The sequence below is a fragment of the Rhipicephalus microplus genome, chromosome 1 (assembly GCF_043290135.1).
Source record: "Rhipicephalus microplus isolate Deutch F79 chromosome 1, USDA_Rmic, whole genome shotgun sequence".
NCBI classification, from domain to species: Eukaryota; Metazoa; Arthropoda; class Arachnida; order Ixodida; family Ixodidae; genus Rhipicephalus; species Rhipicephalus microplus.
In genome coordinates this window covers 50,576,650-50,586,721 of record NC_134700.1, presented here as the reverse complement: position 1 = coordinate 50,586,721, position 10,072 = coordinate 50,576,650, and positions in this window count along the sequence as shown.

The following is a 10,072-nucleotide window of genomic DNA, read 5'->3' as shown; positions in this document are numbered from 1 at the left end:
TTGGTTTGGCCACCTGCTGTTTTCTAAGTATTTACCAGTCAACTTCCTGGTTCACTTCCTCTATTTTGTATCGACATTCTTCATGTACAAGTAGCTGAAAACCTTCCCAGCCCAACGCTCCTCCCCAATTTCTCTCAAACGCTTCTCAAATTTTATCTTGCCGCTAGCTTCCCTGCCCTCAAATGATGTCCATCCCATATCACCTTGTACTCCCTGATTTGGTGTATTCCCGTGAGCTCCTAAAGCAAGCCTACCTATTCCACGTTGCTAAATTTCTAATCTTGCTTGAACTTCTGATCTCATGCACAAGACCGCATTGCCGAACGTCAGCCCAGGAACCATGACCCCTTTCCTTATTCCTCTCACAACATCATACCTATTGTAATTCCACAGTGATCTATTTTTCATCACTGCTGCATTCTTGTTATTTTTCATCGTCACGTATATTTCGTGTTCCCTCAGGTACTCGGTTCCATTGCTTATCCATACGCCCAGATATTTGTATTTATCTGTTATCTCTGGCGTGACCTCCTGTATTCTAAGCTCACTAACCTTGTTGTCATTGAAAATCATGACTGCTGCTTTTTCCTTTCTGAATCTAAAATCTAACCTATCTCCCTCATTACCGCAGATGTCCATCAATCTCTGCAAATCTTCCTTGTTGTTGGGCATTAGCACTATATCATCTGCGTAGATTAATGCTGGTAGTGCCTGATCAATACGTTTTCCTTGTTTGACTGAAGAGAGGTTGAAGCCCAGTCCACTTTCCTCTAATTTGGCCTCTAATACTTGTAGGTACATCATGAATAATAAGGGTGACAGGGGGCACCCCTGCCTAGGCCCCCGTTTTACTTCTGCAGGCTTGGATACCTGTTTTTCCCACTTTATAACTACCTTGTTACCTTTATAGATACCCTTTAAAAGATTAGTGATTACATGCTCCACGCCTAGTGTGTCCAGTATTCCCCACAATTCCTCTTGAACCACGCTATCGTACGCTTCCTTGATATACAAAAATGCTAGCCACAGGGGCCTGTGTTCCTTTTCTGCTATTTAGATGCACTGCGTCAGTGAGAACAGATTGTCTTCCAACCTCCTGTGTTTCCGAAACCCATTCTGCAGTTCCCCCAGCACCCCCTCATCCTCTATACATGCCTGCAATCTTTCCTTTATAATCTGCATCGCCAGCCTGTAGACCACTGTTGTCACTGTTATAGGACGGTAGTGCTTTATGTCAGCTTTGTCCCTCTTTCCTTTATAGATCATGCTAATCCTGCTAAGTTTCCATCCATCTGGAACTTCACAATTGATTATTATTTTGCTCACTGCCTTTCTCAAAGCCTGCTTAGACTTCGGACCTAATGTCTTTATCAGCCTAATTGGAATGCCATCTGGGCCTGTTGATGTACTTCTAGGAACCCTTTTCTCAGCCCTTTTCTACTCTTGTTGTGAAAATGGAGCCATTGCGCCACTTGATTCGTGCTTGTCTATTGTGGTGCATAAAGTACATCTTTGTTGAAATTTTTCTGTCACTCTTGTTCTTATATATTCAATAGCTTCATCCCCTTCTAGCCTAGCACCTTGGCTGTAGTTATGAAAATCTGCTCTAGGCTCGTATCATTTCTTAGGGAGTTTAGATGGTTCAAAAAATTTCGCAGCTGCCTTTCTATCTTTTTTATGTAGTTCTGCCAGCCACTGAGCTCCTTTCTTCTAATCTATTTATTGATCAGAAGGGATGCATTCCTTCTAAAGCTTAGAAAGTTTTCCCATTTTCTTTTAACATCATCTCTCTGTTCACCCCACTGCTTAGCATGTCTGTGTTCCCTAGAGGCTTCGTGACGTTTTGCTATGGCTCTCTTACGTTCCTCATCCCACCAACTTTTCGGTTTGTGTCTTCTTTTCCGGGGTGACTTGTCACGCGTCTTAGCAAGCTCTAGCTCAAAGAGTCCAATTAGATTCCTGTACGTCCACACTGTCTGATTATCCACCGTGATTGCTTTCTCAATTTGTTTAGTGGCTATTTCAATTTGCCTTTCTGGATAAAAATTTTCCTGTAGTTGCCCATCTTGTCTCCTTCCCACTTTCACTGCTCTTTCAAAACTTAGTTTGATACGTTTGTGATCACTACCCAGACTTATGGAGCCACCTTCAATAAGGCTGTTAGCAGGTGGAGCTCTTCAAAAAAGGAGCGCATTGAAGAGGAGTGCCCAGAGGCTATGGTTGAGTACAACCGCTGCATGGGTGGGGTTGACAAGCTTGATTTCATCATGTCACTTTACCACATCCGAGTAAAGACAAAAAATGGCCGGTAAGGCTCATTTCACACCTCACTTCTTTTGCACTTGCACACTTATGGCTCGAGTATCTAAGAGATGCTCCTGCTGAAGGCCTGGTCAGAAAAAAATACAAAAGACAGGATTCAGTTTCAAACTGACAATGCAATGAGGCTTCTTGTCTCCAATAAAACTTTGGGGCGGAAGCGTGGGCGACCAAGTGCGGAAAATCTACAGGACGTCCCAAAAGCATGCCGCAATAGTGGTCCACTCCCTACGAACTCTGTTCGGCTAGATGGTAGAGAGTACTGGCCACAACACATAGCGGCAAGATTCCCACAGCGTTGCTGGAAACCTGGTTGCAATTCCATGTCGCGAGTTCGATGCAGAAAATGCGAAGTTTTCTTGTGCTTTTCTGCCACTAACAACTGTTTTAATGAATACCACATCAAGTAAAGAAGAAAGTTGATAAAAAATGTCTCTCTTACCACCTTGGACCCCAAAACATGTTTTTTATTGCAGTAGCTGTAATATTTTCATGCAATAAAGCATCTGCTTCACTTGTACAGGTTTGGTTGTATGGAGTCACACTGTGTACACAAGAGGACACAATCTAATTTTTAAAATACTTACGCGATCGAGTTGGTTATGGTTTTTAAGTGAAATTGGTGCTATCAGAAACAAACAAAAGCAGTTTTAAAATTTTCTGATGGCGGCATCATAATGCGTGTCGCAAAGGCCTAATGATATCTGAAATTCAGAAAATATTCACAGAAAAGCTCAGAAGACGGCTAAGTGGTTGCCCCTTGAACGTGAAGGAGATACCCTTCTTCTAAAAGGTCAATAGACAGTCTAGTAGTTTTGATATTACATGCACTATAAAATATTCTGATGTGGTGCTTTTCATGCATGTTATATTGAGAGGGTTTTTTAATAGAACTGTTGTCACTTTGCCCTGTATTGCTGAAATTTTTCACATACTTATAATACATGAATCACTTTATGCCTTTTGATTTTATGCAAACGGTTTGCTACCCAGTCGGGGTAACTTGATTTAGATAAAGTCTGATTTGGATAAAGTCTATAGCAAAACAATTTTTTTGCTCTACAGCAGGTTTATTTTTAAAATACGCGAGCATAGATGTAAACGCAGTTGGTGGTGTGCTTGATTAATGCTTCACTATCACCACTCTAACTACACCTGCTACAGTGCATAGTGTGACAAAAATAATGGTACTTAACATTACTGGCACAATACGCTTTTATGTCTCAAAATGTGTTAGAAAGCCTGGTGAAAATGTGTGTACTTTTTTTTTCGCTCCAACTAAAAATTATGGTCTACTCAAAGCAGATTCCGCTCTTTTAAGGTCCTCAAACCATTTGGTGTTCAAAAGAAGTATCAATGCCATATCCTTCCTTCGTTGGCCTACTCACCACTCTAATAATGAGAATTACCTGACAACATTACCCAGGAAAATTTAAGGATGTTACAAAAAGTAATGTCAATGCAATTGTCAAAAAACGTGAACCCATTAGTAACTTGTCGCCAAGTTACGTTTTCGTTCACTTTTCTTTTCACAATTTTGTTAAAGTTATTTTGATAACATCTCCTATAGTTTGTTTGGCATCATTGTCTGTTAGTTCTCATTTTAATGTGTTCAGCAAAGACAACGAACCCTTAAATTTATAGTTCTTTCCTTAACTCATGAATCTGAAACAGTGAATCTCAGTAATTTTAGCGGTGTGTGACTTGTTTTTTTTATTAGTTGTGCGTGTGTTCGTGTATATGCATTTAGGTGGGAAGGCGAACCATTGCCACCTCCTGTGAATAGCAGATTTTCTGAGAACAGATGCATAATGCTGCCAAAGAAGTATAGGGATATTGGCAGTAATCGTTATGTAATTGTCAAGAAAGAAAAGTGGAAGAAAAGATAACTTGCCATGGCAAGGGACTAACTAAGCCTGCCACCTACGAATGAAGCGTGCGGTGCTCTATCAACTGTGCTACGTACCACAGCAGCTATTGCCCCTTCCGCTTGGCAAGGTATATATGTGTACCTAATCGTCGGGGAGACAGTCAGCCCCGCTTGTTGCCATCGTGGCTAGTTTGGGACACTTTTTCTTTTCTATTGGCATCACGTAGCATGTGATTTTATTACAAGCCGGCAGCCTGACTAACGCTCCTGTGCTTAATGCATAAGTATTCCCCATAGGTGGACGGGTAGATTAGTGTCACAGTAGCGCAGTTAGTAGGGCATCAGATGCATTATTTAAAGGTTTCCAGATTCGGTTATTGCGCACGACAAGTTACCTTTTCTTCCACGTTACTTTCTTCTCAATTACATTACAAATACTTCCAATATTATTCCTAGTACTTTTCCTGGCAGCATTGTCAGTTCTCAATATTATCGTTTTTAACAAAGAAAATTGAGCACTTTTTTCCTTCATTCGTAGTGACGAACTTGTTATGGCAGGCTTGGTGCCATGAGGTTGTATATGAGGGATAACTGGTCAGCTGTTAGCTTGTGTAATAATGACGCGTGCTGCGTGCCGCCAGTAGGCAAAAAAATGTGTCCCACACTCGCCTTAAGGGTAACAGGCAGCACTGACTGACTCTTCTATGACTCTTCCACATATATACCGTACAAAATGGAAGGGGGATAGCCGCCATGGTAGCCCAGTTGATAGAGCATCGGACACGTTATTTCAAGGTCGCAGACTCAGTTCCTGTTCAGGGCAAGTTATCTTTTTTCCTTCTACTTTTCTTTCTTCACAATTACAAGTCTTCTATTCTTGCAGATTTTCTGGTGTTTGCTAAAAAGGTACCCTATAATCTGAAGAGGCAAACAGAATGTGCCAGTGTACGAGTTAGCTCTTGTAGTGATTACAAGTAAGATATGTTTTGAAGAATAAATCATTCTGCCACTTGCCTAAAGAATGGCTACAGGACATGGTGCTGGATGCACTTTGTTATTTTTGAATCGAGCTATCTTGAATTCTACTTTTATAAAAACGTGGGCTACACATGACGGTATCACACCATTTGATGTCACAAAGAAGATGCAGCGAACAATGTTATAAATGCGAAATTGCATAAGGATAAGGTTTTCGAGCTGTTTTCACCTCGTTCTGACCAATTTTTAGATTGAGATGTGTTGTTATAGTGCATAAAAATGCTCCACGGGAAAATAGGTTTGTCTCAAACTCTGTGTGTGTCTTTCAACCCATATGGTGTCCGGTTCAAAAGTTCATGCAGACCAGATCGTGTAAAACAGGACACCCGTTTAACATAATAACATGGCTTAAAGCATAAAGCAGTTAATGGGACCGAATATAAATTTTTACAGTAGCTGTTTTTTTCGGCAATAGAAAGCTTACTGGCCTGAGCGTATAATCATGCGGTGAAAGAAGAGAATGTTCGTCGCTTGTTTCTTTTTGTTTGACATGGCTTTCATGAGTACATTTAACGGTAACACAGAAAGTGCTCGAAACATTTTAAGAATTTTCGGGTCTCTGACTGCTATGAAGTGTCACACAACACAGACTGCAAACAGTGGGAGGTCAGCATAACAGCTTTATATGTTTGTGCATTGCAGTTTGCTGCGAAAGCATGCATTTCACGTGCATGTGAATTTCACACATTTCGCACTGTTTGCCACGATGGCAGTGCTGCTTTTTGAGGGTTGACTCCTTTGCGTAGACAGCACAGAATAATATTGGCACAGGTAATATGAATATATGCTGTAACTTTGACCACTAATCTTTTTGCATGTTAAAGCATCAAATAATTTGCAGTAAACAAACAGGCTGCATGACATAGGGATTTTTAGGCTTTTAAGTGCAATTTTAAAAGGAAATGCCACTCAAGTTGCAAAAAGAATGCAGTTAAATTCACGGATTTTGATTTCCACCTCCAATCACACATTCTGGCGACTTGTCAGTCTCTTAAATGAAGAAATACTAATCAAAATTTTTAGATGAATGGGATGGTACTGATGTTGAGTTTTGTGCATTGCTCATCAATAGAACGGTAGATTCGCGCCCTCTTCTACAGTACTGCCTGAAATTGATCAGGCAATCTTTGCATATTTTTAGTATCGTTGCACGATCAGTGTCAGCTTAAGCTTTGCCATGAAAGCAGCCCACAGCGTTCAGCTAATGTTGTTTTCGTGTGCAACTGTAGTTGTGGTTGGGCTGAATGACCTTTCTTTATATGCACTACATAACAAACTTGCTCCTTTACAGTCAAGTGCATCTTCGGATCAATTGTATATGTTTGCGTATGCGAGGCCTTAAGTTTTTATAATGAATTCCTCAGTACCACGAGGAAATGTGTGTTCTGCAAAAATTTGTATATCAATATATACAACTCTTAAAGCCTCGTCCACAACTTTGTGCAGGTTGACCTTTGGCAGAAAACGAGGAGTGGCAGCAGCCCCCAGAAAAGAGCAAGCACCCTCCAAGCTCCCCAACCTCTCTTCGACAGAAACAGCAAAGTCACTGTGTGGCATTGAAAACCATTGCAAGGAGTGCCCTATCAGTGCACTGTGCTGCTTTTTCACCACGGAAGACGAAGTTGACCACTCTAGAGGAACTTCACGCTGTGTATTTTGAGTGCTTCAGTGGTTTTGTTTTTGTCCAGCCAGCAGTCAAGAAATCAAGTGTAAGATTCAGCCGGGATGCCTAGAGAGAGTCGGGCAGGCATGTTTGGACATTTTTCTAGCCAAGTAGTGCCAATTTTCGCACTGGTCCTGTTGTAGTTACTGCCACAAATGACAGAAGCTTCGTCACCTCTGTAAATGTACAGATGTGTCGGGGAAGATTAGCTGCATTAGTTTTTTCTATAACTGATAGCTTCCAACATTCTTCATTGTACAGGAGTTTTGTTCCACACTTACGAGTGTAAAGCCCTCCACAGAGGAAATGCTACACGTCTACTTACAGAAGGCCCCAAGGCCCTACTTGTAGGTTTTTTCGGCTTGTATCGTAAGCACCTCATTTGGGTGAAAATGAACATTTTAAACATGTACAGCAAAAAAATTGGGTGGCTGGTCGTTTAGTCATTATCATGTTTCTCGCAATATTCTTAAGCATGTTGTGCACTACGTGGTCAATCTGGTTCATGTGCATAGAAGACATTACGCTGTTTCAGGCTTTTTCAAGCACGTCATTGTAGTATAAAAAGCCTGGAAGCAACCTATCAATAATTTTTTAACATAGTTGCTTAATCTGATGCATGATACATCACTAATCTTTCGCGCGTATTCATCAATGTAAGCTCGTTATCCAAAATGAACATGCTAGTAGACACATGAAAGCATCTAGTGGGGTAATCAGGGTGAACAGTGGAAGTGCCTCAGACAGGCTGGCCGCTGTTGCGGTACGAGGGCCTATTTTTTAGAAGTCACCTTGTCATCCTTGGCGTGTTAGTTTGAATGGGGTTAGTAATGACATCGTCTTTTGGTGTAGGCGTGTGTGCCTTTTGGAAATGTTTGTCGGAAAATAAACCTATAACGCACAAGAGTACAGCCCTCGCTTTCTTTCAAGTTAGGTTGCGATGATACAAAGTTTTCTCCTGTCAGAGGTTGGGGGAAAGGGAAGCAAAAAAAGGTAAAAGAAAGAAAAGAAGAAAAAAGAAATAAAAAGGGGATGCAAAGTAAAAGTAGTGTGCTACCCTGCTCCTACTTTGTAACCCCCTTCTTTTCTTTTTCCCCTTGTTTTTTTTCACCTTTTTCTTACAATTGCATTGTCCCATCTAGTGCATGAATCAATGACACATGGCTTTGCTATAGCAAAGATGCCTATGTGGTGTTGGATTGAACAGTGCATTGTACTTCATTCAGTTTAATTACAGGCTGATCAGTCTTGCAATAAGTGCTTCCTGTCTATCACCACACATGATCAGATGAAAAGTTTGCACTTGACTCTTAGTATACTGGTATATAGCTTGTGTCTTGGACTACTCAAAATGAATGTTATTTTGCTGCTGTTTATGGTAATGAATTTATCCAACATGAAAATATCTTACTTTGTGAACATTGTCAGACCTGCCTTTCTTTTTCTTTCCTATGCAGGCATTGTATGTAAGGACAGCAGTAACAGAGAAGTGATAGCTTGAGCTTCGGAATAATAAATACTGGCAGTGAGGCAATTCCACATCAAACATCCCAGCCATTTCGCCAACCATCCTAAATGTGTTTTGAAAAAAAATATTGTGCTCGTTTACTGTATTGAAAACAGCAAAATTCTAAAATATATTGCAGAGAACAAAATATTAGGCCAGCTTGGGGCCTTCTGGAGTTCGCAGGATGTCGTCTGGCAGTTGTATGTAAAAAAAGTATTTAAAAAAAACTGCCTATTCTACACCAAACTTGGTCTAGGTATTAAGTAAAGGTGATTGTGTGTAGTCCATGAAGCTCAGTAATATTAGTGCATGTTTTCGCCACATCAAAAGCAAAAAAGCAGTTCTCTCTATATGGCAATTTATGTGATCACACTTTTTGTTTTAAAGAAGAAAATAATTTTTGAAGTTTCCATACATGGCTGTTTTCACATTTGATATACGACAGCTTCCATTCAGAAGTTCTCCATGGCCCTCAATAGGAGACTTCCAAAATCATTTTGCTCATTGAAACAAAAATTGCAATGATAACACTTGCCATATAACAAGAACTGTTTATTTGCTTTCAACTTACACATAATAGTAATTTTCAATTAGACACACACCTAGTGCAAATTGCATCTCAGTGTTGACAAAAACGATTATATGGTGATATTTTTAATCTGGACCTAACATTATTTTTTTCATGAAATATAACTTCTGTGGAGTGAGTATTTATGGCTCGAATTTTCATACAAAGTGCAGTATTGCCATACAAGAAATGCAAACGATAAAGAGTTTGGCTGAATATTTCAAAGCCTATGTAGCGGAAAAATTGCACTAATGTTACTCGGCTTCAACTACTTTAAAGAAGCACCTTTACTTAATATGTAGATCAAATTTGATATGGCAAGAAAAAGCAGTACTTTAAATTTTTCTCGCAAACAACACCCACATGACATTGTGCGAAATCCTGAAGGTACCCGCGTGACCACTACTTTTTTCTCTTCAAAATATTTCAGCAAATAACTGTTTTCAAAAAAGTACATTACCACCATTTTTTAAACTATATATCTGTGATGGTTGCCAGGCAGTATAGTTTGGATGTTTGGTGTAGAATGGCCCAGTGGGAAAAACAACAAATGTCTAAGCATCCTTTGACGCTCCGCAATTTCGAAAGCAATTTTTTATTAGCAGCAATTCAATTAAGCTTTTGTCTTCATGCTTAGGCTCAGAAACAAATCACAAGTAACCAAAGTAGTCCTAAGAGTCATGCAGTCCCGCTGTTCCAAGGCTTGTGAAGCCTAATTTAGTGCAAGCTTCACCATTTTTAAAAAATTCAGACTCAACCAACAGGTTTTGGAGGCACAATGCATTTTCAGCTAAACTGTTTGATAAAAAGCGGCAAGTAGAGGTAAAAATATCATTTTGAAGGCATTGTAGGTAATAACAAAAAGGTCTGCTTTCTTTTTTTGTGTGGTGCTTTGCCTGAACGCTGTGCTTTTTGTGGAAAAAGCACAATTTTTTATTTGTTTTCACTAGAGTTGTGTAGCTGTATCACCTAGACGTAGCTCTACATTTCATGTGCCTGTTTGTTGCTCAATTTATTCTTGCACATAGGCGTGCGCATGAGTGGGGGCAGCCCCCCTCTCCCCCAACTTGTTAACTAAGACGGGGGCTACAATGTTGGAAGCTTACT